The sequence below is a fragment of the Callithrix jacchus genome, chromosome 17, assembly GCF_049354715.1.
Source record: "Callithrix jacchus isolate 240 chromosome 17, calJac240_pri, whole genome shotgun sequence".
Lineage (NCBI taxonomy): Eukaryota > Metazoa > Chordata > Mammalia > Primates > Cebidae > Callithrix > Callithrix jacchus.
In genome coordinates this window covers 35,201,276-35,227,577 of record NC_133518.1, presented here as the reverse complement: position 1 = coordinate 35,227,577, position 26,302 = coordinate 35,201,276, and the positions used below count along the sequence as shown (strand labels likewise).

Here is a 26,302-nt window from a genome sequence, read left to right as displayed (position 1 = left end):
GCAAGTTGCTGCATATATAGTAAGTGTTCAATAAACAATTGCTAAATGAATGAAAGTTAGACACCTCTGCTAGTTATTTATTCCTGTATAACAATCTACCCCTGAACTTCGTGGCTTGAAACAACCATTTATGATTACCTCTTACCATTCTGTGGCCTTGATGAGCTCAGATAGGTAGTTCTCACTTGGGGTTCCTCATATGATTCCAGTCAAATGACAGCCCAGGCTGGGGTTAGCTTATAGTTTATTTACTCATGTGTCTGATGCCTGGGCTCTGATGCCTGAGACATTTGGGTACTGGTGGGGCATCTCTGTCTCCATTTTTTTTTTTTTTTTGACAGAGCCTCACTCTGTTACCAGGCCGGAGTGCATTGGCATGATCTCAGCTCACTGTAACCTCTGCCTTTTGGGTTCAAGTGATTCTCCTGCCTCAGCCTCTCGAGTAGCTGGGACTACACGCCCATGCCACCCCGCCCAGCTAATTTTTGTATTTTTAGTAGAGACAGGGTTTCACCATATTGGCCAGGATGGTCTCAATCTCTTGACCTCATGTTCTGCCTGCCTCGGCCTCCCAAAGCACTGGGATTACAGGCGTAAGCCACCAGGCCCGGCCATGGGTTTTTCTTGTTTGCTGACTTGGTGACTTGGTCTTCCTTATAGCATAGTGTTCTCAGGGTAGTTTGATTTCTTTCATGATGGCTAGCTTTCCTCAGGATTGCTTCTCCCACAATTAGTGTTCCAAGGGACCCTGGTGGAAGCTGCGAGATTTCTTAAAACCTAGCCTATCAGTTTCAGGAGATTTTGGGCTGAGACAATGAGGTCTTCTAAATATACAATCATGTTGTCTCAGGATACAAAATCAATTTGCAAAAATCACAAGCATTCCTATATACCAATAACAGACTTAGAGAGAGCCAAATCAAGAATGAACTGCCATTCACAATTGCTACAAAGGGAATAAAATACCTAGGAATATTAACTAACAAGGAACATAAAGGTCCTCTTCAAGGAGAGCTACAAACCACTGCTCAATGAAATAAGAGAGGACACAAACAGTTGGAGAAACATTCCATGCTCATGATTAGGAAGAATCAGTATCATGAAAATGGCCATACTGCCCAGAGTAATTTACAGATTCAACGCTATCCCCATCAAGCTACCAATGACCTTCTTCACAGAACTGGAAAAAAACACCTTAAACTTCATGTGGAACCATAAGAGAGCCCGCATAGCCAAGTCAATTCTAAGTAAAAAGAAGAAAGCTGGAGGCATCATGTTCAAACTATACTACAAGGCTACAGTAATCAAAACAGCATGGTACTGGTACCAAAACAGAGACATAGACCAATGGAACAGAACAGAAGGCCTCGGAGGCAATGCCATACATCTACAACCATCTGATCTTTGACAAACCTCACAAAAACAAGCAATGGAGAAAGGATTCCCTGTTTAATAAATGGTGTTGGGAAAACGGGCTAGTCACGTGCAGAAAGCAAAAATGGGACCCCTTCCTGACACCTTACACTAAAATTAACTCCAGATGGATTAAAGACTTAAACATAAGACCTAACACCATAAAAACCCTAGAAGAAAATCTAGGCAAAACCATTCAGGACATAGGCATAAGCAAAGACTTCATCCTAAAACACCAAAAGCATTGGTAACAAAAGCCAAAATAGACAAATGGGACCGAATCAAACTCCACAGCTTCTGCACAGCAAAAGAAACAGTCATTACAGTGAAGTGGCAACCAACAGAATGGGAAAAAATTTTTGCAATCTGCCCATCTGAAAAGGGCTAATATCCGGAATCTACAAAGAACTAAAACAGATTTACAAGAAAAAAACAAATAACCCCATTCAAAAGTGGGAGAAGGATATGAACAGACACTTTACAAAAGAAGACATACATGAGGCCAACAAACATATGAAAAAATGCTTGTCATCACTGGTCATTAGAGAAATACAAATCAAAACTATACCGAGATATCATCTCATGCCAGTTAGAATGGCGATCATTAAAACATCTGGAGACAGATGCTGGAGAGGATGTGGAGAAATAGGAACACTCTTACACTGTTGGTGGGAGTGTAATTAGTTCAACCATTGTGGAAGACAGTGTGGCGATTCCTCAAGGACCTAGACATAGAAATTCCATTTGACCCAGCAATCCCATTACTGGTTATATATCCAAAGATTATAAATCGTTCTATTATAAGGACACATGCACATGAATGTTCATTGCAGCACTGTTTATAATAGCAAAGACTTGGAACCAACCCAAATGCCCATCGTTGATAGACTGGACAGGGAAAATGTGGCACATATACACCATGGAATACTATGCAGCCATAAGAAACGATGAGTTCATGTCCTTTGTAGGGACATGAATGGACCTGGAAACCATCATTCTCAGCAAACCGACACAAGAACAGAAAATCAAACACCACATGTTCTCACTCATAGACAGGTATGGAACAATGAGAACACATGGACACAGGGAGGGGAGCATCACACACTGGGGTTTGTTGGGGGGAAAATAGGGGAAGGATAGCAGGGGGTGGGGAGTTGGGAAGGGACAACATGGGGAGAAATGACAGATATAGGTGATGGGGAGGAAGGCAGCAAACCACACTGCCATGTGTGTACCTATGCAACAATCTTACATGTTCTTCACAGGCACCCCAAAACCTGAAATGCAATTTTTAAAAAAACCTAGCCTTAGAAGTGTCATAGCATCACTATATCCTACAGGTTAAAACAGTCACACATCAGCCCAGATTCAAGGGGCTGAAGGGATCAAATCCACTAACAGAAGGAAGTGATTCTTGGAGACAAGCTACAACATTCATGCAAATGTGTCATGTAGACCTGGAATTTAGGTAAAACGATAGAACTAGAGACCCAAAACAGAAATCATAGACAGAGCTAAGAAAGGTGAATTCATGAGACTGGATTGGACCCTTCAATGGAGAAATGGTAAGAAGACTGAGCCTTGGAGGACATTCCCCCACCATCAACCAAACGTAAAGGAAAGAGAAGAGGGAGGACAGGGGAGGGAGGGATAAAGAGGAGGAAAGGACCAGTGTAAAGGAGGTGAGGAGACAGAGCTGAGGGAACAGAGAGAGAGAGAATATTAGATTTAGTGTCTAACTTTAGCTTATGGAATAAATAAGAACCCAATTATCTGAAGGGTAAAATCAAATTCTCAAGCTGGTTTTAAAGACTACTCAGTCTAATTGATAAAATTAATTGCAGTTGCTACTTTAACCCTAAATGGAGCAGAAGTTTAAAATTTGCTGCTTATATTTTAGTTTCTAGTGACACCTGAGGTTGTTCCAGCTTGGTTAGGTTCAAGCCAGTGAAATGCAGGCTGGTACGACTGATTTTTGTAAATACTGCCTTTCACATACCCTGCTGCATGCTTGATTGAGTTTCACAAAGCCTGCAAAAAGTAATGATTCAGTTCTGAGTTTGAAAAAGGACGATTATTACCCCAGATTTAAAGTTGGATCTGGGTTAGCTCACTAACCTGACCCATCACTGTTCTTCTTTAACAATTAAGTCAATCCTTGGGTATACCTTGCATCTGAGTCTCAGTTTTCATTGAGAAATAAGATTTTATCTTTGCAAAGTTAGAAAAAAGAAAAGATAAAGCAGCAGGCCCTGTCAAAAGGAAAGGTGAAGTCAATGTCAAATTGTGGGACTGCGGAAATTAGAGAGCCAGGGGCTCTAATGAGGAGGAGTTCAAAGGACAGAGAACAAAGGGGTGCAGAAGGAAGAGGAAGTCAAATTGAGCTGATGTGTTTTCTCTTAGAAACCTTTCCAGGATCTAGCAGTACTCTAGTTTGCATCCAAAACAAAACAAAACATAACAACAACAACAAAAAAACCCTTCAATTAATCATGTTATTTATGGTAGAGTCATACAATATTAATGATTTTTTAAAAATGAGAGCCAAATTAAAGTGTAGTTAGAATCCTTTTACATTAGCTGGTGTTTATAAATTTGCTCACATTCTTACACAGACACTTCATGACTTCTGCTCCAACCTCAGAGTTAAGATGGGTGAGAGGCTCTATTTAGCCTTAAGTCTTGAACTGTTTGTGAAAAGCAATTACTCCTACTTTAAGTTAAATTTCCCACGTTGAGCCAGCCTAGAATGTTGATGCTATAAGGTACTTCCCAGCTCATTCATCTCTACCCTTCATTTAGCAGATGAGAACACAGGCATCAGAACCCAAATGATAAACCTATTCATTTAGACTGTGAATTTCACAAGAGATTTTTTAGATAAAATTGTACAGATGCCATCAAAAATCATTAATGTAATATTATTCCCTCCCATACCATCCAAATAAACTCATCATTGCCATAAATGTTTTGAATGAAGCCACAACAAAATATGAGATGTCCTTTGAACCTCACTTTCTTTTTTTTTGAGATGGAGTTTCACTCTTGTTACCCAGGCTGGAGTGCAATGGCACAATCTCGGCTCACTGCAACCTCCGCCTCCTGGGTTCAGGCAATTCTCCTGCCTCAGCCTCCTGAGTAGCTGGGATTACAGGCAGGCGCCACCATGCCCAGCTAATTTTTTGTATTTTTAGTAGAGACGGGGTTTCACCATGTTGACCAGGATAGTCTTGATCTCTTGACCTCGTGATTCACCTGCCTCCGCCTCCCAAAGTGCTGGGATTACAGGCGTGAGCCACTGCATCAGGCTGTTTGAACCTCACTTTCAATGTCTTTAAAGCTACTCTTCCAGGCTTTGCAAACTCCTTGGCAAAATCAGTCTTTTAAGTCTGAATAGAAAATATCTGCACAGTGACATTGTATTAGTTAGGGTAACCTCACTGCTATAATGAATACAACTCCTGATTAATAGCCTCATAAGATATTTGAGCCTTGGGAAGTTATTTAGCCTTTTCTTGTGTCAGTCTCCTAATCTGTAAAGTGGGGATAATATTAGCATGTGCCTCGCAATGCTGTTTTGTGTATTTTATTTTATTTTATTATTATTTTTGAGACGGAGTCTTGCTCTGTTGCCAGGCTGGAGTGCAGTGGTGTGATCAATCTGAGCTAACTGCAACCTCCACCTCCCAGGTTCAAGCGATTCTCCTGCCTCAGCCTCCCGAGTAGCTGGGATCACAGGTGCTTGCCACCATGCCTGGCTGATTTTTTGTATTTTTAGTAGAGATAGGGTTTCACCGTGTTAGCCAGGTCGGTCTTGATCTCCTGACCTCATGATCCGCCTGCCTCAGCCTCCCAAAGTGCTGGGATTACAGGTGTGAGCCACTGTGCCCAGTTGCTGTTTTGTGTATTTAAGGAGCTAATATTTATGAAGCCCTTAGAATAGTGCCTGGAACACAGTACTATGTAAGTGGCTGTTGAATGAATTAATACATAAGTAAATGAATGAACAAAAATGTATTTCTTATTTACTCATAGTCCAGTGTGGGTGTTTCCTCATCTGGTTGTTTTCCCTGGGCTCATTCATTCCTCTTCTTGAGGCTGTGCTATCCTCAAGGGGCCCAGGGTCCACTACATCCCTCTAGTAGCAGCCAGCCTCAGGTACATGGTGCCCTGTCCCCTCCCCAGCATCAAAATTGGAAGTTCTGTAAAGTTGGCCAAGTGGGGAAAAATCCTGATTCAGCAGCCACTACAGGAGAGAGACCTCATCTGAGAGTCCCACCTCATTGGGCCCTTTTGAGAATGATCTAACACAGTGCAATAAAGTACCTGGCACTTGGGACCAACACATAGTAACCACTCTTAATTTTTCATTGCTTGTTTATACTTGTCTTCTGTATTTTAGTTATTCTTCTGTTATTTTCTCCTCCTCCACCTTCGCCTTTCCAAATTGGTGTATGTATTTGACATTATTTTGTTGGCATTTAATGCCATTTTTCATAGTGTTATGTCTTACTTCGCAAAATGTCTTCCCGCCTCATCTGTGCCCTCTTTACTGTTTTGGACACTGGAAGAAATCTTCTGGATAAAAATGGGTGTGATCCAAAGGCATCCTCTTCACTGACGGAGGTGCTGATGCAGAGCGGTTTTCAGGATGAATTCTCCTTTATTCCTTCGAAGTCAGTAGCATGGTTCCTGGTAAAGAATGAGCAGCAGTGACATGGAAGAAAACCTCTCAGGCAGAATACAATGTCTTTCACACATGGGCCATTTTTTCTGTTACCTAAACGCTGTGGTCCTTGTTGCTATTTATCTCTTTTGGGATTAGAAGGGCAAAAGTGAGACAGATGTCCTTTTGGGATGTGCACTGGCTCCCAAGCTAAGCCTTTCACTATGGTGCCATGAATTTGTGTAACCTTGCATTAAGGCCGCTATTCAGCCTTGCTAGGCAACAATTAGGCTTTATCAGGTCACACGAAGTTGACCAGCAGAAAAGCACTGATTTGTTTCAACTGATCCCTGAAGAACCAATTGTCTAAGCCAGAATCCTAGACTCAGGATAGCTCAGGGATTATGACCACAGGCTCTGGACTCAGAACTGTGTCCTTATCTTCACTCTGCCACTATGTGGAGCAATGTGATCTCGGACAATTTACCTAATCTTGCTGAGCCTCAGTTTCCTCATCCAGAACATGGAGATACTCTGTACCACAGAGAATAACTGCCAAGGCTAAATTAGATTATAAAGTGTTTAGTGGGTGTCAGGGGAAAAGTAAACACTAATGTTGCAATTATGATTCTGAAAGTGGTTGTTTTATTGAGAGACATTCTTTGAAATACTTGAAAGACTAATGTATAATGTACAGGATCAGGGCATAAGCCTGAAGTTGCTCAGTGAAAATGGAATCTGATCAAGGCCATGGATAGGAGCAATGGAGTAGCAGTGCCTCCTCAGAGAAAGAAACTTTCTAGGGCTGAATTCCTGTTTGTCTGAGGCAATGTCTCATTACTTTGCATATGTCAGCTCTATCATAGACATTCAATAAATATTTTCAGACTGACTGAGCGTGCTGGATAACAATGTACATTTTTTGCTCATTGGGTTTTCTTTTTCTATACATCACTCTCACCATCTCATGATAAAATTGATTCAGTTTTCATTCACTAAATTCAATTACTTTCAATTCTGCTTCCCAGAAATTAAACTTAGGTCACCTTGATTGCAGTCCTGGGTATTCTAGAACATTCTCATTATTATTATTTATTTTTATTTTTTTGAGATGGAGTCTCATTCTGTCACTCAGACTGGAGCAGAGTGGTGTGATCTCAGTTCACTGCAACCTCTGTCTCCCAGGTTCAAGCAATTCTTGTGCCTTAGCCTCCTGAGTAGCTGGAATTACAAACGTGCACCACCCACCCCAACTGGCTAATTTTTGCATTTTTAGTAGAGATGGGTTTTACCATGTTGGCCCAGCTGGTCTCAAACCCCTGACCTCAAGTGATTCGCCTGCTTTGGCCTCCCAAAGTGCTGGGATTACAGGCATGAGCCACCATGCCTGGCCACATTCTCATTCGTAATTCCGCGTTAAGAATTTACAACTCATACATACTTAGACAAAGACACATGATTTAAATATAAAACCTAAAACTATTAAAAAAAAAACTAGAAGAAAACCTAGAAAATACCATTCTGGACATAGCCCCTGGCAAAGATTTCATGATAAACACTCTAAAAGCAACTGCAACAAAAACAAAAAAGTTGATAAGTGGGACTTAATTAAACCAAGAGCTTCTGCACAGTAAAAGAAACTAGCAACAGAATAAACAGACAACCTACAGAATGGGAGAAAATATTTGCAAACTACGCATCTGAAAAAGATCCAATGTCCAGAATCTGTAAGGAACTTAAATCAATAAACAAAAAACAAATAACTCCATTAAAAAATGGGCAAAGGACATGAGCAGATACTTGTTCTCAAAAGAACACATTCACATTTCCAAGCATATAAAAAAATGCTCAATACCACTAATCATTAGAGAAATGCAAATCAAACCCACAATGAGACACCATCTCACACCAGTCACAATAGCTATTAATAAAAAGTCAAAAAATAACATGCTGGCAAGGTTGCAAAGAAAAGGAAATCTTAGACACTGCTGGTGGGAATGAAAATTAGTTCAGTCACTGTGGAAGGCAATCTGGAGATTTCTCAAAGAACTTAAACAGAACTACCATTTGACCCAGCAATCCCATTATTGGTTATATACTCAAAGGAATATAAATTGTTCTACCATAAAGACACATGAACATGTATGTTCATCACAGTGCTATTCACTAATAACAAAGACATGGAATCAGCCCAAACGAGGATTAAGATGGCGGATAGGAGGGAGGACTAGCTTGCAGCTCCCACTCATATAAACAGAGTGGCATGTGGAGGAGACTCACATCATGAGCTTTTTTGCTGTTAGAACTACCACAGGAACATACCAGGAAAGCCGAGATAATCTACAGACAGTTTGAAGAAAGTGGATCACTGCTGCAGGCTCCCTGAGATGATGAAAATCTGTGAGTCTGCTTGTTTTCTTAGCAGGAAGGCTTGTGGTCTGGGGCAAGTTCTCAGCCCTGGTCACTGGCTGCCTGGAAATAGACTTGGTGCTGTTGGTGGGGCATGGTGGGAAGGAGACCAGCCTTTAGGACTGTGGGTTGAGTGGGAGCAGGGTGAGGCCCATGACTGCCAGTTTTCCCCCACTTCCCTGGCAACCTGTATGACTCAGCAGAAGCAGCCATAATCCCCCAGGGAATATAATTCCATTGGACTGGGAGCCACATCCCCATTCCCCACAGCCACTGCAGCAAACCCCGCCCCAGGAAAGGCTGAATTGAGGCATGCCTATCCCTGTCCCCACCTGGTAGTCTTTCTCTACCTGCCCTGGTAACTGAAGACAAAGGTCATAATCTCTTGAGAGCTCTATGACCTTGCCCACTGCAGAGAAACCTGAACACTTAACCAGGTCTCCCTAGGGCAAGTTTGCATCCTCCTTATAGGGCCGCAGCTGATACAATCTTGAAAGTGTCACCTCCTGGCTAGAGGTTAACTAACACAAAACCAGTGCACTAAACAAAAACACAATCAAAGACCCTCACAGAGTCCACTTCGATCTCTTGCTACCTCCACTGGAGCAGGTGCTGGTATCCATGCTTGCAAGACCTGAAAACAGATCACATCACAGGACTCTTTGCAGTACCAGCCTGGAGCCCAGTAGCTCTGCTGGGTGGTGAGACTCAGAAGAGCAAAACAACCGAAAACAACCACTACAGTTTAGCTCTCTGGAAGCTACATTTCTAGAGAAAGGGAAAGAACACCACATCAAGGGAGCACCCCGTGGGACAAAAGAATCTGAAGAGCAGCCCTTGAATCCCAGATCTTCCCTCTGACATAGTCTACTCAAATGAGAAGAAACCAGAAACACACTTCCGGTAGAATGACAAAACATGGTTCTTTAACACCCCTAAAAGGTCATACCAGCTCACCAGCAATGGATCCAAATCAAGACAGAATCTCTGAATTGCCAGAAAAAGAATTCAAAATTAAGCTAATAACAGAGGCACCAGAAAAATTCTGCTTCCCAGAAGTTGGTAAAATCCAACTTAAAGAAATCAAAAACATGATACAGGATACAAAAGGAAAATTCTTCAGTAAAATAAATAGCATAAATAAAAAACAATCACAACTTATGGAAATCAAGGACACATTTAGTGAAATGCAAAATGCACTGCAAAGTCTCAACAATCAAATCAAACAAGCAGAAGAAACAATTCCAGAGCTCCAAGACAAGGCTTTTGAATTAACACAATCCATCCAAGACAAAGAGAAAATAATTTTTTTAAATGAACAAAGTCTCCAAGAAGTTTGAGACTATGTTAAACATCCAACCCTAAGAATAACTGGTGTTCCAGAGGAAGAAGAGAAATCTAAAAGTTTAGAAAACATATTTGAGGTAATAATCAAGGAAAACTTCCCTGGCTCTGCTAGAGATCTAGACATCCAAATACAAGAAGCTCAAAGAACACCTGCAAAATTCATCACAAAAAGATCATTGCCTGGGCACATAATCATCAGGTTATCTGAAGTTAAGACAAAGGAAAGAATCTTACGAGCTGTGAAGCAAAAGGATCAGGTGACCTGTAAAGGAAAACCTATCACATTAGCAGCAGATTTCTTAACAGAAACCCTACCAGCTAGAAGGGATGGGGAACTATTTTTAGCCTCCTTAAACAAAACAATTATCAGCCAAGAATTTTGTATCCAGCAAAACTAAGCTTCACAAATGAAGGAAAGATACAGTCTTTTCCAAATAAACAAATGCTGAGAGAATTTGGCACTACCAAGACAGCACTACAAGAAATACTAAAGGAGCTCTAAATCTTGAAACAAATCCTTGAAATACACCAAAATAGAACCTCCTTAGAGCATAAATCTCACAGGACTTATATAACAATAACACAATGAAAAACACCCAAAATATTCAGGCAACAAATAGCACAATGAATAGAATAGTAACTTACATGTCAATATTAACATTGAATGTAAATGGCCTAAATGCTCCACTTAAAAGATACAGAATGGCAGAATGAATAAGAATTCGCCAGCCAAGTTTCTACCATATTCAGGAGACTCACCTAACACATAAGGACTCATATAAACTTAAGGCAAAGGGGTGGAAAAACATATTTCATGCAAAGGGATACCAAAAGCAAGCAGGAGGAGCTATTCTTAGACAAAACAAACTTTAAAAGACAAAGTGGGACATCATATAATGATAAAATAACTAGCCCAATGGGCAAATATCACAATACTAAATATATATGCACCAAACACTGGAGCTCCCAAATTTATAAAGCAATTGCTACTATATCTAAGAAATGAGATAGATGGTAGCACAATAATGGAGGACTATACTTCACTGACTGCAATAGACAGGTCATCAAGACAGAAAGTCAACAAAGAAACAATGAACCTAAACCTAAACTGTACCCTGCAACAAATGGACTTAACAGATATTTACAGAACAGTCTACTTACCAACTGAAGAATATACTTTTTTTTTTTTTTTTTGAGACAGAGCCTCCTTCTTTCACCCAGGCTGGAGTGCAATGGCATGATCTCAGCTCTGGCTCACTGCTGCAACCTCCACCTCCTGGGTTCAAGGAATTCTCCTGCGTTGGCCTCCCAAGTAGCTGGGAATAAAAGGTGCTGCCACCACTCTTGGCTAACTTTTTTTTTTGGTAGAGATGGAGTTTCAATCACTTCTCGGTCTTTTAGCTAAGATCAAGTGGAGATAGGGTTTCACTATGTTGGCCAGGCTGGTCTTGAACTCCTGACCTCAGGTGGTCCACACACCTTGGCCTCCCAAAGTGCTGGAATTACAGGCATGAGCCACTGCACCCAGCCCTAAAATATACATTCTATTCATCAACACATGGAACATTTTCCAAGATAGATCATATAATAGGCCACAAAACAAGTCTCAGTAAATTTAAGAAAATCAAAACTATATCAAGTACTCTCTCAGACCACAATGGAATAAAATTGGAAATCAACTCCAGAAGAAACCCTCAAAACCATGCAAATATGTGGAAATTAAATAACCTGTTGCTGAATGTTCAGTCAACAATGAAAGATGGAAATTTAAAAACTCTTTGAACTGAATGATAATAGTGACACAACATATTAAAACCTCTGGGATACAGCAAAAGCAGTGCTAAGAGAAAAGTTCATTAAATGCCAACATCAAAAAGTCTGAAAGAGCACAAATAGACAACATAAGGCCAAACCTCATGGAACTGGAGAAATAAGAACAATTCAAACCCAAACCCAGCAGAAGAGAAGAAACAACAAAGATTAGAGCAGAACTAAATGAAATTGGGTGGGGATGGGGGGATAAATGAAACAAAAATCTCATTCTTTGAAAAGTTAGATAAAACTGATAGACCATTAGTGAGGTTAACAAAGAAGGGAGAAGATCCAAATAAGCTCAATTAGAAACAGAATGGGAGATATTATTACTGAAAGCACAGAAATACAAAAAATTATTCAGGGCTACTATGAACACCTTTATGCAAACAAACTAGAACTTAGAGGAGATAGATAAATTCCTGGAAACATACAACTCTCCTAGATTAAACCAGGAAGACACAGAATGTCTGAACAGACCAATAGCAAGCAGGGAGATTGAAATGGTAATAAAAAACTGCCAACAAAAAATGTCCAGGACCAGATGGATTCACAATTGAATTCTATCAGACATTCAAAGAAGAATTGGTACCGATCCTATTGACACTATTCCAAAAGACAGAGAAAAGGGACTCATCCCTAAATTATTCTATGAAGCCAGTATCACCCTAATATTAAAACAAGGGAAGGATGTAACAAAAAAAGAAAACTACAGACCACTATCCCAGATGAACATAGATGCAAAAATCCTCAACAAAATGCAAGTGAACTAAATCTAACAGCATATCAAAAAGATAATCCACCATGATCAAGTGGGCTTTATGTGAGGGACACAGGGATGGTTTAACATATGTAAGTCAACGAATGTGATACACCACATAAACAGAATTAAAAACAAAAATCACATAATCATCTTAACAGATGCAGAAAAAATATTTGACAAAATCCAGTATCCTTTATGATTAAAAACCTCAGCAAAATTGGCATAGAAGGGACATACCTTAACATAGTAAAAGCCATGTATGACAAACTCACAGCCAATATTATACCAAATAGGGAAAAGTTGAAAGCATTCCTCCAAGGAATGGAACAAGACAAATATGCCCACTTTTCCCACGTCTATTCAACACAGGAGTGGTAGCCAGAACAATCAGACAAGAGAAAGAAAGAAAAGGCATCCAAATCAGTAAAGAGGAAATCAAATTATTGCTGTTTGCTGATGATATGACTGTATACCTAAAAAACCCTAAAGACTCATCCAAAAAGCTTCTAGAACAGGTAAATGAATTCAGCAAAGTTTCAGGATACAAAATTAATGTACATAAATCAGTTGCTCTACTATACACCAACAGTGACCAAGATAAGAATCAAATCAACTCAGTCCCTTCACAATAGCTGCAAAAAACAAAATAAAATAAAATACTTAGGAATATACCTAACCAAAGACATGAAAGACCTCTACAAGGAAAACTACAAAACACTGCTGAAAGAAATCAGATAACACAAGCAAATAGAAACACATCCCATGCTCATGGATAGAATCAATACCATGAAAATGACCATACTGCCAAAAGCAATGTACAAATTCAATAAAATTCCCATCAAAATAGCACCATCATTCTTCTCAGAACTAGAAAAAAAAAGGTCCTAAAATTCATATGGAATCAAAAAAGAGCCCGCATAGCAAAAGCAAGACTAAGAAGAAAGAACAAATCTGGAGGTGTCACATTACCTAATTTCAAACTATGCTGTCAGGCTATAATCACCAAAACAGCATGGTACTGGTATAAAAATAGGCACACAGACCACAGGAACAGAATAGAGAACCCAGAAATAAACTCTAATACAGCTAATTGATCTTTGACAAAGCAAACAGAAACATAAATACCCTATTCAACAAATGGTGCTGGGACAATTGGCAAGCCACATGCAGAAGAATAAAACTGGATCCTCACCTCTGACCTTATAAAAAAATCAACTCAAGATGGATCAAGGACTTAAAGACCGGAAACCATAAAGATTCTAGAAGACAACATTGAAAAAACCCTTCTAGACATTGGCTTGGGCAAAGACTTCAAGACTAAGAACCCAAAAGCAAATACAGCAAAAACAAAGATAAATAGATGGGACTTAATTAAACTAAAAAGCTTCTACACATCAAAAGAAATAAACAACAGAGTTAACAGATAACCCAAAGAGTGAGAGAAAATCTTCATAATCTATACACCCAACAAAAGACTAATATCCAGAATCTATGAAGAATTCAAACAAATCAGCAAGAAAAAACAAACAATCTCATCAAAAATTGGGCTAAGGACATGAATAGGCAATTCTCAAAAGAAGATGTACAAATGGCCCATAAGCATATGGAAAAATACTCAGTATCACTAATTATCAGGGAAATGCAAATCAAAACACAATGCCATACCACCTCACTCCTATAAGAATGGCCATAATCAAAAATTAAAAAAAAAAAAATAGATGTTGACATGGATATGGTGAAAAGGAAACACTTCTACACTGCTGGTGGAAATGTAAATTAGTACAACTACTATGGAAAACAGTGTGGAGATTCTTAAGAACTAAAAGTAGATCTGTTAGATACAGCAATCCTATTACTAGGTATCTCCCACAGGAAAATAAGTCATTATGCGAAAAAGATACGTGCACAGGCATGTTTATGGAGCACTATCTACAATTGCAAAAATATGGAACCAGCCCAAATGTCCATCAATCAACAAGTAAATAAAGAAAATGTGATAAACACACACACACACACACACACACACACACACAACATGGAATACTACTTAGTCATAAAAAGGAATGAAATAATGGCATTCACAGCAACCTGGATGGAATTGGAGACTATTAGTTTAAGTGAAGTAACTCATGAATGAAAAACCAAACATTTCATGTTCTCACTCCTATGTGGGAGCTAAGCTATGAGGACACAAAGGTATAAGAATGATACATTGAACTTCGGGGACACAAGGGAAACAGTTGGGGGTGGCAAGGGATAAAAGACTACACACTGGGTACAGTGTACACTGCTCAGGTGATGGGTGCACCAAAATCTCAGAAATTACCACTAAAGATCTTATTACTGTAACCAAACACCACCTGTTCCTTCCAAAACTATTGAAATTTTAAAAAATTATTTAAAGCAAAAAATAAAAAACAAATTAATAAAACAACTCCCCCTGCCTCCCCCCACCAAAAAAATATATGGAATCAACCTAGATGCCCATAGACAGTGGACTAGATAAAGAAAATGTGATACATATACACTTTGGAATACTATGCAGTCATAACAAAGAAAGCGATCATGTTCTTCGCAGCAACATGGATGGAGTTGGAGGCCATTATCCTAAGAGAATTAATGCAGGAACCCAAAAATCAAATACTGCATGTTCTCATTTATAAGTGGGAGCTAAATGTTAAGTACACATGTACACAAAGGAGACAACAAAAGATACTGGAGCCGCTTGAGGGTGAAGGGTGGGAGGAGAGTAAGGATTGAAAAACTACCTATCAAGTGCTGTGTGCTCATTATCTGAGTGACAACATTATTTGCATACCAAATCCCTACCACATGTAATTTACCCATGTAACAAACCTGCATATGTATCCCTGAACCTAAAATAAAAGTTGGGAAGGCAAAAAAGATATATGAATACAAATAAATATTCATGTAAAAACCAAACCAAAACATAAAGTTTATGAGCGTTATCCACACTGTAAATACAAATCTGGGTGTCATCAGCATACACATGGTGTTTAAAGCCAAGAGACTGATGGAGATTACTGAGGGAGTAAGTGCAGATAGAACAGGAAAGGGCTTGGAGGACTGGAGGGTGGGGGGAAGGTATTTCCAAATGTGAAGATCAGAGAGAGGATTAAAGAAAACACAGGAGAGGAGACTGAGAAGCAAATCTAGGAGGTAGGAGGAAAACCGAAGTACATGATGTCAGGAGTGAGCCACTGTGACAACTAGAGATTTTCCATAGGACTTAACCACCATGGGAGCTTTGCTGAAGTTGCCTGTAATAAAGTTGCCTGGGATAAAGGAAAACCTGATGAGGGTAGATTTAAGTGAGAATGGTAGGGAAGACTTAGAAACAGGATGCAAACAGAAGTCAAAGCTACACACACACATACACACGAGCACATGTTTGTACACATGCAGCAGAGCTCTGGAAGGAAATGTGCTAGACTCAATGAAAGCTCCCTTTGAGGAAGGAGGAGCTTGGAGCAGGGGGCCGATGGAGAGTGAGAGCCTACCGAAATGGAAACTTTACATTCTTACCTCGTATAACTCTTTCCAAAGTAATTTATTTTATTTTTAGAAATATATTATTTCAATAATAAAAGTATTCTATTTAAAAGCCAAAGAAAACTTTATAATCACATATTTGCAATCATTTGGTTGCTTAATTTTATCCATTGTGTGTGGATTATATTAGTTTCAGCCTCAGGTGGAACATTGTTCCTCCTTTTGCCAGGTGCTTGGGGATGTGGCACCTCATGGCCAGGATTCACGCCACTCATATCAGACTTTTCACAGCATCTAGCACTTCCCCCTGAGAAGCAGTTCTAATGCATTCACATTATAAAGGTACAGATAATTAAAATTAAAATTACTTTATTTGAAAATTTGCAGTGCTTCTAAGATGACTAGAGACACCTTTGCCTTAATGTGTTGGAGAATGATGGAAGAAGTCAGCACCTAACAACTTACCACTTACTGCAATGACAGTGCAGCTGATGAGCTAATCTCCTCTTTAGCCTTAGAGGAATATCATTCATGTGTTGCCCAATCTAACTACAGCAGACTCTCTAGAAGTGAGACCCAGGCATATGTATGTTTTTATACAAGCTCCGGATTCTAATGTTCCCTCAGGTTTGAGAACCACTGGGGTAGACAATTATAATTCTGCCTAAAGTCACATAAGGACTATATGACTGTTTTATTTTTCTAGTAGTAGAGAGTTAACTGCCTGTTAATATTACATACATGAAGGCACATGGAGGTAGGATGCCCTGAGATAACAGAAACCAGAAACTAAGTCTGCTGCCTAGGTTAGAAGTCCCTACTGTGTTTTTAGGGCTGTTAAATACAGTGAGTCCCAAGTTTCTCTTCAAAGAATCAGTATGTCAGTATGTTCAGTTTCCTTGTTCTTTGCTCTCCAGTTTAAAGTTTAACCTCCTCATTCTCTTCATCTCCTTGCCCCTAGTTTCAGTAAACAACCTTCCTGCCAGCTCTAATCAGTAGTTCACATCTGTTCCCCTGGTTACCTGCACCTATTTCTCACTGAAACCACACGTTCCCCTTGCACATCCCTCTCCTAACTCACATACTTAAGAGTCCTAACTCATCCTAGTCACCTGTTCCATTCTGAGTCACTCCTGGTCACCTGCTCTGACCTGAGTCAACTTTAGTCACCTGTTCCATAGCCATCTTTCCTGCCGAAACTGCTCATCCTGCTACTCTGGCTTGTACCCCCTGCTCTCTTTAAAAGAGCCAATGGGAATTAACTTAGACTGTGCAGTCCAACCCTAGCCAATAGGGGAATGACACAGCAGTAAGGGCTACTTGCAGCAGGGATAAGAATCCCTTCCCCTCCCTTGTTCAGCTGTGCTCTCACCATTGCTCCATCCATGAGACACATCCTTCCATAGAAGTAAATTACCTTGCTGAGAATATTTATATTCAAGTGCTATTTCCTTTGCAGCACTGAAAGTTTATTTCTAACAAGGCCAACTATGATTCACTTCTCTGAAGCCTAAGATTGCCTGAGAGGGGATCCATGCAGCCTTGGCGGAATGAGGTTGGGCAATGCTGCTGGTGTCAGACACCTTCCTGCTGAGAGTCCTGCAATGGGGACATCAATGGGGGGACCATAGCCACAGTAAGTGGCTTAGATTTTACATCCTAACTGTATTTTTCTATTATTGAACTACCTCCCACCTTCCCCCACTCTCTTATTAAGCTCTCATTTAACTAAGTCATTATGATAAGCAAGCCCTACTAATTGTGTCCCCACCCAAATCAGGTCCCCTGTATTACTCATAAAAGTTGTGGAAATAAAAGATCTTGGAGGAGGTAGCAATAAGGAGTAAGACATGTCATTTGTCCTCACAGCTGGATGTTTACAGACATTTCTAAGCACCTGCAGTTTCTAAGTCCAGGCTTTGTGCTCAGGACTAAAGCAGCAGCATCTTTAGAAATTTCATACTGTAGGCCTCTCCAGACTGAGTGAATCCTCATGTTATAGTAGGTAGCTAGTCAGGCACGTGCAGGGCAGGAGAGGGCCCTGCCCACCCCCCACCAGGAATGTCAGGTAACCGTCAGGTGATGGTCAGGCAGTTGTTAAACTATCTCTCCAAAATAACAATTGGTCAGTCGCATCTAGTGCCAGGGAAAGGCAGTCTCCCAATAGATAGAAAAAGCCTGAAACTGGTAATCAGCAGCGTCCTGATAAGATCTCAGGAACTGGGCAAGTGAGCTGATGCATATGCATTAAGAGGCAAAATGATAGAGTTTAAATGGTATAAGACCTTCTAGGGATATTCGACTGGTAAGGGAAGAATGCTTCAAGTGAGCATGCGCACAACTCCAGGAAACAGACTGCACATGCTTCCCTCCCAAACGTTAGCAGACCACTGCCAATGCAGACAGTCCACCCCAAGGGAAGAATCAGGGAGGTAATGCAAGACCTTGACCTCTCAAGTTGCCTGCTTGACTCTCTTCCTTTCATTCCTGCTCTAAGGCTTTTTGATTATTAATAACTTTGATTCCTGCTCTAAAACTTGCCTCAGTCTCTCCTTTTGCCTTATCCCTCCTCAGCAGAATTCTTTCTTCTTAGGAGGCAAGAACTGAGGTTGCTGTAGACCCATATGGATTCACTGCTGGTAACACTCAGTTGATTTGGATGCACGTTAAAATGTGAGAAACACTGAACTAGCATACAAAGACAACTGTGAGAGATTTCCACCTTCAGGGAGTGCATGGCTTCTGGCAAATACTTTTTTTTAAAAAAAAAATAAACATGGTCAGGAACAGTGGCGCACGCCTGTAAACCCAGCACTTTGGGAGGCTGAGGTAGGCAGATCACTTGAGGTTGGGAGTTCAAGATCAGCCTGACAAACATGGAGAAACCCTGTCTCTGCTAAAAATACAAAATTAGTTGGGCATGGTGGTAGGTGCCTGTAATCCCAGCTACTTGGGAGGCTGAGGCAGGAGAATTGTTTGAACCCAGAAGGTGGAGGTGGCAGTGAGCTGAGATCACGCCATTGCACTCAGGCCTGGGCAACAAGAACAAAACTCCTTCTAAAAAAAAAAAAAAAAAAATGCACATACATAAAAAAAAAATTAAAAAAAATAAAAATATGTATTTCAGAAAAATATATAGTGAGTGTGTGTCAAAGATTTATATAATTCTTTAATGAGGGGAACAGCAAAATGGCAAAGCTGGAGCAAAGGAAAATATAGTCAATAGGAAAAAAGAAAATGCTGGAATATGGTGGCAAAATTAGGTACAAAACAGGTAATGTGCTTCCTCCAGGACCCTAAGTCTTTGGGTTTATTCTTTTTGATTGGAAGAAAATAGTTTGCCTGTCTCCTAGATAAAAATCATTTGTGATTTATCGATCTTCCACAAATAAACATCTAACTTTTCAGAATATAGCCTCTAGTTAACAAAAAAATAGTAAGTCAAAGTTACTTTTCCTTTAGGTCTGTATATTAAACAATGCTTGACTATGATGCTAAAATCTGTATGATTATCTCTAGTTTTGTATAATTTTTTTTAACTCAAAGAGCAGACAGATCCAGAAATAAATAATTACAACAAAATAGCATAGGTAATGATAAAACTAGTTAACATTTTTGGAGTGCTAGGCACTGCTCTAAGTATTTCCTTGAATTGGCTCTTTTAATCACTGTCACAACTCTGTGAGGCAGGGGCTATTATTATTCCCATTTTACAGAGTAGGAAATTGAGGTACAATGAGGTTATTGTGTACACAGCCTCTATATACAGGCTGATGGTAGCCTTGGATGCACTCCCATTTCCCATTTCTAATTAAAATTTGAATTGGGTAATGAGATGTAATATGACAATTTGGTCTGTGGGCTGCCTGGAAACCCTAAGATGGTTTGTGTGGAATGCCTGCTGCATTTTGCAATTGGGGCTGCTGCTCCGGGTGCTCAGACCTCATGTGTCAGCTCATTTTACACCATCATTCCCAATCCTAGGGCTGGAGCAGTTAAGTTGGTGTGTCTGGTAGGGACAAGGGGAGGTAGATTGGTGTGTATGTTATAATTCAGTGGAATGGATGTGTCAGTGCTCTTAGTAAAAACACAGAATTTCATAAAAATTTGCTGAAAGTCCGGGTATTTAATTAGAGGGCTCTGTGGCTTGATTTGGTGTCTGGAACCCACTTTAGCAAAAGGCCAACGACTGGCCAAGATGAGTTGCTTTTCTCTAATAAGTTAATAAACCCACAATCTAATACTCTAAAATATGTTTGTAGACAGCAGAAGGACTGCTCCAGCCTGCATATCCCAGGATAGGTGCTACTTTCCTATCCCTGCTGTTCTACCTTATAGCTGGCATAGGTTTCTATGGATGAAGTTGGAGATAGGACTTGATGAGCCAAATTGTTCTCCTCGGCCTCCTTTTGTTTTGTCACAATGAGCTGCACGTGCAGAATTGTTTTTATATATAATTGCTCCCATGAGGGGGTAATTGCACCCAGAAGTGGCTGGTTGCACCAATGGCAAGAGCAATTAGTAATAAAAATGCAAATAATTGCAGTCATCCAAATTACAGTCTTAAAATAGGGACACCCAGTAGAAGACTGGTGAAGGATATGGCCTGCTCTTTGTCCCACTGAAAGTGTGTTTGTAATTCAAATCCAATATTATAATTGCTTGGCCTTCCTTGGGTTGCCTTGCTTTCAGGAGCCTCTTAAAAACAGTGTATATTACAGAACCAATAAAAAATCAGACTAATTCCAAATGTCAGTTCATTTAAGAACTAGAAAATTGAGTGACTTAGAATCAAAATTATATTTTGGAAAAAAAAACCGCACCGACAACTGAATAAACGCATTTTTATCATAACTGAATTTCATCTCCACACATCAAACCTGGGGAAACATGTCACAGAAATAGTAACAAAGTGATTTTTTATTACTCAGCATGTAGGCACAATTTCAGCAACTCTAGCTATACATCCTTCCTGTTACCCCTGCCCCTCAACCAAATTATTCCCAAAGAGCGCAGGGAGATGGCAGCCTTGGTGAGGCCTGAGCATAACCTGTCTCCACAGCTTTGTACATGTTTCCTGTGATCCGCTACCTTCCCCACTCAGATAGCACTGGGTCTGTGCTGGGTGGCTTTGGTGCTCTGCTGCTCTGGATGGCAATGTTGAGCTGACAGGTTGGCCGCTATAAAATGGGGATAACACACTGTTTTCCATTTGTGTTGTGTTCTGTAACATGGGCCATAGGAGTCTGAATCTCTCTGCTTTTACAGCCTCACAGAGCTGTTAGTGAAACACCTCTCCTTTATTTTTGTATCTCAACCTTCCTGCCCGACCCTAGCCAGAGAACTGTGGGAAGAAGGTACAGGGGAAAGCTAAGGGTGGGGGCAGCAGGAAGGGGGATCCATGCGGCAGTGTGAGCCCTGCACTCCCCATCATACTCAAAATCACCCCTTCACTCACATTTGTGCACATACACGAATCCTTTCTTCTTGTAGGAGTTTCCTCCCATAAATTTCTTGGACACTCATGCAAATGAACCTCCAAATGGGCTCCTTTTATCGGTCTACAGTGTTCCAGAGGTACCCAGACATGCTTGAATTTTACTGGCAAGACAGCCCCAGTTATCCTTGAGACCCCAGCTATATATAATGGTACTGGTTGACAGAGAAATGTTGCCCTAAGGAACACAGGAGGGGAAAGCAGCATTTTATAGCAAAGTGTTTTACAGCACAGAAATAGCAAACTGCTATTGATTACTGGCCCATAGGGACCAATGTCACCAACAGAATGAAGAAAATAAAGTCAGGTGACGTGTGTATTATTTAGTGTTCTTATATTAGCAAAGCCTTTTCCTTGGAGAAGAAGTTTGTTATATGAATCAATGCCAACTCAACCAGAAGAATGTGGAAGAAACGCAGGCACGCAAAAAGCACTTCTCTCCACTAGAAATACCACACTTTTCTTGTGCTTGCAGGGTAGGGACAGACCTTGCAATGCTTTGCCGCCACCCCCAGGGGCTAGGGGTGAGCTCATTTGTTGATGAGAAACAATTTAGAGAAAACATTGGGCCACCCGTGGGCAGAATGTATTTAAAAACCAAAGGTTGGCCCAGCAGAGGAGATCTCACAGCTGCTGCTCTAGGCATGAGCTGTTCGTTGATTTAATAATAGCCTCCTCCACCCAGTGCTGGAGACGAAATGTCGCCTTCCATTTATTCCCACTGTTTGTAGCATCTGGGATGCCACTCCATCATCCAGCCAACATAATTCTTGCTTCCTTTACTGCTGTAGGCAGCTCTCAATCCAAAGAGTTATGCAGCAGATAAAAGAAGAGGCAGTAAGAGGTCAAAAACGAGTAAGAGTGAGGGGTTACAATGTGTTTTTGCTGAGACTGAGAAAGGAAGTATAAAGAAAAAGAATTGTGCAAGAATAAGAGGGCTATTCAGATATGGTGATGTCAGATGAAATGTGGTTGGGTCAACTATTTGGTTTGGGTAACCAGAGAAGGTAAGAACATTTTGAGCTTCTAGTAAATCTCCTTGAGCAGAAGCGTCTGTTCATGTGTCCCAGGTCTAAAAGAAACTATGACTGTTTATGGAAAGAATTCTTTGTGTACGGGCTGCAGGCAGATTCTGTTCTTCTGCCTCGATGAACTGGTGTGTGGTCAGTGAACTCTGTGACAACAGCTTGCAAAGAAAAAACTGCCCATCTGCCGGATTTTCACAGGTTGCAGGGAAGTTGCAGCTTCCCTGTTTGCCTATGCTAAAATTAATTTAAGCTAGGGATAAATGCTTTAATTAGGCTTCAAGTTCAAATATTATGGGGAAACTGCATTAGTGTGTTAATGCACTATGTCATGCATTAGTGAGAAAAACCACATTAAAATGTAAATGATTGGCATGCAAGTCTAAATCAGAAGGAGGCTGTGGGAGAGAAGAGTCAATGCAGAAATATAATCTCTTGAGAGTTCTGGGTAGAATTCATGCAGAGATGTTGGGGCGTGAGACCATAGTTTCTAAATGGCATGAAAGAGACGAAAATTTGAATCAGCAGGGAGCGAGAGCAGTGTTTCAGAGTGTCATGGATGTCTACTGATTTCACCTGATTGGTATCCTTTCCCCTTCAGCAGGTAACAACATGCTCTTTCTCCATATTGGGGACTATGCTTCTCACACTGCATGTGGTCCTGGAAAAACGAAGTTCCCCCATGACCTTCTCCACCCGCTCTGTGGCCCATCATCTGGAACACTGGAGACTAACCAGCAGTCTCCATCATCTGGAACACTGGAGACTAACCAGCAGTCTCCATCATCTGGAACACTGGCCTTACCTATGGCATGCTCTATGGACACTGGGAGAGAGGAGGTGGCTATTTTACTCTGGGATTTCTAGTTGTAGGGATTGTGTGAGCCTGGGATTGTTGGGAGCAATTTCCTCAGCGGTATGGGAGAAACTGCCTGTAGAACAAAGCCATTACACAGAGGAAAGCAGAGCCAAGAGGTGGGGAGACAAACACTCAGAATTCTGATGGCATCACTAAAGGCCCTGGATCCAGCCATGCCTGAAAGGAGAACACCCCAGTTACAAGAGCCTCAAGAGAGCCCCTTCTAGCTTGAGAAAGTTTCAGCTGGATTTTTGTCATTTGACCCAATGCAAAGGGAATTACAGAATTTAAAAAAGCCAAAGGATTTTAATAAGAGTAGATATAAACACTGTGTTTAGACTACATTTTTCAAAGGCCCTACATAGAAAAACACAAACTCTTCGTGTTTCTTTGAATGTGATTTTGCTCTGAGATGGAAACATGGGTTTTGGCTCTACCTGAGCAAGTTATCTATTCATTTTGTTTCCTCCTCTATAATATAAGAATAGTAGCAGTGCCTGCCTCTGGTAGGTTAATACATTCAGAGCTCTTAGAACAGTGCCCAGCATATAATAAATGCTCTGTACCACTCTAATAGTCTGCTTGCATTTCCTTTCTTTCCTCGGTTAATTTTCCCCCATACCTCAAGTCAGCATCCAAAAAAGGTAAAGCAGGTTGTGGTAGTGCATATGCCTATTGTCGCAGCTACTCAAGAGGCTGGGGGGAGGGTCACTTGAGCCCAGGAGTGAACCCAGGATCTCAAGGCCAGCTTGGGCAATACAGTGTGACCCTGTATCAAGAAAAAGGAAGAAAGGAAGGAAGGGAGGAAGAGGGGAAGGGAAGGGAAGGGAAGAAGGGAAGGAGGGAGGGAGAAAGGGAGGGAAAAAGGGAGCTAGAAAGTGGAAAACTAGTCTGGTAAATACCAGGCAGAACTTGCTTTGAAGGTTGAGGGCTGGGAAGAAACTGAGCTGGTGAAGGCAGAGCCTCTTCAGTGAGTGGGGACAGAAGAGAATCTGTCAAGAACACACATTTGTTAACAAAGTTGAGTTTGTCAAATATAGACTGAACACATATTAGTTTGTTCACATTAGCCTTTAATACCTTCTTAACTAGTAAAAATTTAATGCCAGCACATATTTTCTGGTATAAGATTTTGAAGACAATTCGTAAGAATGTAGGGAACTCATTCAACCAAATCACCTCTGGAACAGTGAGCAGAATGATCTTAATACAGAATATTAGATAATTCAAAAAATTATAAGTAGTTAGGTTTGTTACTGATATGATTTGTCTGTGTCCCCACCCAAATCTCATTTTGAATTATAGCTCCCGTAATTCCCATGTGTTGTGGGAGGGACCCAGTGGTGGAAGATAATTGAATGATGGGGGTAGTTTTCCCCATACTGTTCCCACGTTAGTGAATAAGTCTCATGAGATCTGATGGTTTTATAAGGGGAAACCTTTTTCACTTGGCTCTCGTTATCCCTTGTGTGTCGCAATGTAAGATGTGCCTTTCACCTTCTGTCATGATTGTGAGGCCTCCCTAGCTGAGGCAGGAGAACAGCATCTAGAGGCAGGGAAAATAAGGTCATTTCACACCGACTTCTGAGAACTAAATTGAAAGGAAAACCCTAACTTTCCAAGCCTAAGTAACAAAAGGACCAGAGGCTGCTCCCTTTACAAACTCCCACCTTTTCTACAGGGCAGATAGGAAACTGACTGTCTGCAACTAGTCAGACTGATTGTCAGCAGTCTTCCTTTGCCTAAAAGTGCAACTCTGTAGCTCTGATTGGTTGGTTTTTGCAGCCAATCAGATGTTTGCACAGGAGTATTACCTTTGTAACTACACTTCAGCCTGAAAAGTAGGTTGCAAAAAGCAACCAATCAGACTGATTGCAGGCCACCACTTCATTTACATGAGGTGACCACCAAGTGGCCAAGGGGAAACCTGTTGAGGGTATTTGGACTCGAGAAGATTCTGTATCCAGGCCCTGACCTCCATGCTCTGGCCACTCCCACACTGTGGAGTGTAATTTCATTTACAATAAATCCCTTCATTACTTCCTTGCTTTGTGCATTTTGTCCAATTCTTTGTTCAAGATGCCAAGAATCTGGACACCCTCCACTGGTGATGCAGCCACGTGGAATTGAGTCCATTAAACCTCTTTTTCTTTATAAATTACCCAGTCTTGGATATGTCTTTATCAGCAGCATGCAAAAGAATGAACACAACTGTGTTCATTCACACTATACACTAACTATACACTAACTCAGAGCTAAAGACACTTGGTTAAATGAAATCCTTCCAATTCCCTTGGAGGATATAAATTTACATGTTTTCATGATGACATATTTTTATAAAATTTGCAAAAGTAAAATATTTTTGTATTTTTTTTCAAAGAAACTCTAATATTGTAAAAAAAAAAACACTCCAGGCCCCATAAAACCTGAAATCACTTTCTGTTGAAGGACTTGACACTATTATGATAGATTTCCTAGTGTATTGATAAGAAAAATAATCAACCAAAATTTGGAAATAAGACCAAGAGAGAAACCATGACCTTTTAATATCATGCAATGAGTTGTTTAAGAAATCCATCAATGAGTATTCAATTATCTAGGGAGCTGTATCTTTGTTTGATCCCTTTTCAATTAACGTTTACAGGTCTCAGACTTCATGAAATTACATGCTAACTTGTAGACATTTTTGTCTGGCAGAGATGCAAATGACTTCTGTCTGAGAGAGAAGTTACTAAAAGATTTTCATTTTATTGCCCTGTAAGACATTAACGAGTTTTGTATCTTATCTAGTAATCTCATTCTCTTTTTATTTTTTGTTGCCAAGGAACACCCAGTTCCTCCAATATTTTTGCACCAGAGTTACCATCTTACAAATTCCCTCCTTAATGAATTAAATAACGTATTTGACATGTGTTCACTCTAAATTTGTACAAGAGTTATGTCCTTAACTTTTTGAAAATTGTACTTTTACAGTATGTTAAACTCTCTAAAGAAAATC

General features: G+C 40.4%; 1 long non-coding RNA gene across 1 annotated transcript in view; it reads right to left on the bottom strand.

Moving 5' to 3' along the window:
• The window catches only part of LOC144579901 (uncharacterized), a 44,379-nt gene that overhangs the window by 6,800 nt on the left and 11,277 nt on the right, over positions 1–26,302 (bottom strand). The window contains exon 3 of the long non-coding RNA XR_013528543.1: positions 5,927–6,105. This is a non-coding gene — a long non-coding RNA (uncharacterized LOC144579901). The remainder of the gene's footprint in view (positions 1–5,926; positions 6,106–26,302) is intronic.